Source organism: Cherax quadricarinatus, unplaced genomic scaffold (assembly GCF_038502225.1).
Source record: "Cherax quadricarinatus isolate ZL_2023a unplaced genomic scaffold, ASM3850222v1 Contig3621, whole genome shotgun sequence".
NCBI lineage: Eukaryota > Metazoa > Arthropoda > Malacostraca > Decapoda > Parastacidae > Cherax > Cherax quadricarinatus.
In genome coordinates, this window is record NW_027198647.1 from 1 (window position 1) to 2,935 (window position 2,935).

The following is a 2,935-nucleotide window of genomic DNA, read 5'->3' on the forward strand; positions in this document are numbered from 1 at the left end:
TTGTTTTTAGTGTGTGTGTGGGATGACCCCTGTGTCCATGCTCCCTCTCCATAAAATGCTGAAGGCACGCGATAGGGGCTTCTTGCAATTCTTGATGAAAAGGAGTTCCTTGAGTTTGGGCCTGGGGCAGAGTGCATGGACATTTCACTTATTGCTTCAGAGTCTTGCAGAGTTAGAAAAATACCTGAGATTTTTGAGATGGCCAAATTTTGGGTTTCGTTCATAAAGAATTCACTTGGATTGTTGACCCTTAGTCTGGGCAGTGGCTCGCTGAACACTGAGTCATATTGGTACTTTAGTATCTCACTCATTTCTTGCCTGTCATCTGTGTATGTCCCATCCCGCCTAAGCAGGGGCTCAACACTGGATGTTGTTTTTCCCTTAGATTTGGCATAAGAGAAGAAGTATTTTGGGCTTTTTTCAATTTCTTTTATGGCTTTTACTTCTTCTAGTGATTCGTGTCTCCTGTATGATTACTTCAGCTTAGGTTTGATATTTGCAATTTCATTGACTAGTGCCTCCCTTCGTATTTCAGATATATTGGCCCCACTCAGCAGCTCTGTGACTCTTCGCCTTTGTCTGTATAGGGAACGTCTCTCCCTTTCTAGTTTACATCTTTTCTTTCTTTTTCTTAATGGAATGTATCTTGAGCAGATCTCAAGAACCATAGAATTCATTTTTTCAAGGCAAATGTTTGGATCCGTGTTGTTTAGGGTATCTTCCCAGCTTGTTTCATTTAGGACATGGTTTACTTGATCCCATTGTATGTTTTTGTTATTGAAATTGAATTTTGTGAAGAGACCTTCATGACTGCCCACATTTTGCTGGTCAGGAGCCCTGTGCATACATGTCTGTACCTCTGTTATGTTGTGATTTGAGTGTATTGTCTTTAATACAGTTATATTACGTATCAGATCGTCATTGTTAGTGAAGATGAGGTCCAGTGTATTTTGTAGTCTTGTAGGCTCTACTATTTGCTGATTTAAGGTGAACTTGGTGCAGAGATTTAATAGCTGTGTGTGTGTGAATTTTCATCCGAGCTAACTCCCAGGGTGATCTCTGCTAAAACATTGTTTGCTATACTCCTCCATTTTAGGTGTCTCAAGCTGAAATCTAGTGGTAAGATGTTTGGGGCAGGAGTTGGGAGATTTTCCAGACAGCAGTCAATTTTCTCAAGCTGCTCCTGGAATTGCTGGGAAGTTGCATCTGGAAGCTTGTATACTACCACAATGACAAGGTTTTGGTTTTCAATCTTTACCGCCAAAACTTCAGCTACATCATTTGAGGTGTTTAGTAGTTCTTTGCAAATGAGCGACTCTGTGGCATACAGGCCAACTTACCCTTGTTGCCTATTTAGTCTGTCGCATTGGAATAGGTTATAACCTGGGATCCATATTTCACTGTCATAATGATCCTTTATGTGAGTTTCTGTGAATGCTGCAAACATTACATTTGACTCCATGAGCAGTCCCTTGATGTAAGGGATTTTGTTGTTTTTTGACCACTAACTCTGATCTAATGCCTCCCACTTCCCAGGGGCTGTATAATAATAATAATAATAATAATATACTGTATTATCTTTATTTGCTACAAGTACATGTACAAGGTATATAGGCCTAGCTGACATCAATGACATACTACTATATAGAAAGCCCCTTGTTATGCTGAGCATTTCTGGGAAATTAGGTCAGTGTCCCAGGTTGCGACCCACACCAGTCGATTAACACCCAGGTACCCATTTTACTGATGGGTGTGTAGACAACCGGTGTAAAGAAACACGCCCAATGTTTCTACGCTGGCTGGGAATCGAACCCAGACCCTTGCTGTGTGAAGTGAGAGCTTTAGCCACCAGGCCACCATAATCCCTATGACATGTTCAGCGCTTTCCCACGAATATAATGAGAGTATTGTAATCAAGTTAAGCACTAAACTCGCAAGGGTCACACAGCTTTGTAAATATAATAATCGATAAAGCTCTTCATGGAGTGAACATTGTACCAAAACAGTCTTGCTCTGCACTTGTCTTTTCCTTTTCACTAAACCATGTCTACAAGAAACCACATCACTATACCCATAGTAAGAGAAAGTAGATGGTCAGGTATCTAAACACCTTTTATACAGTGATTAAAGGCTGGAATAGGTTACATGATTCTACCAAGTCTAGTAACAGTATGAATTAATTTAAAACTAGGATAACTTTAATGAGTATGTGGCTTCTGAGCCCTCCTATATTATCTGGATTTCCTGCCTGGCATTGGTTGATTTGTTGAATGACTTAGTTTCTGATGATGGTCTCGAGTACCTGCCGAAAATGCTAAAGGGGCTTTCCATAATGTTCTAATAAATGTCCTATAATTTTGTAACAGTTATATACTGTGTGGAATTAAATTTATTATGAGTGCTAGGGGCTTGGACATTTAAGGTGTGTTAGATAGGAGTGGAGGCAAGTGACTTGTATGATTTGATTTGCTGTTGGAGTATGAACAAGGCAACATTTATGAAGGAATTCTGGGAAATCAGTTAACCAGACCTGAGTCCTGGAGGTGGGAAACACAATGTCTGCATTCTGAAGTTGGGGTGGGGATGTTACAATTTGGAGGGTTGTCAGAACTGAAATGTCAGTGCACCTCTGGAAGGACAGTGATTGAGTGAGTGACAGTGGAAATGTTTTCTTTGTTGGGTCCCCCCCACCTCAGTGGGAGATAGGCATTGTTAAAAAAAAAAATTGTTGCTAAGCAGAACTAGGTTGTTTTTAAGTGATTATGTTAACCCAACTGTTATTTTTAATGGGTTATTTTATTTAATCAGCCAATTATTGTTGTGTTTCTGTGAACATTATTTGCATTATTATTATTATTTGTTGTGGGAGACAGCTGATGTGTTGAAAAAAAAAATAAAAATTGGAAGAATGAATTGATTGACTTTTCCAGTTGAG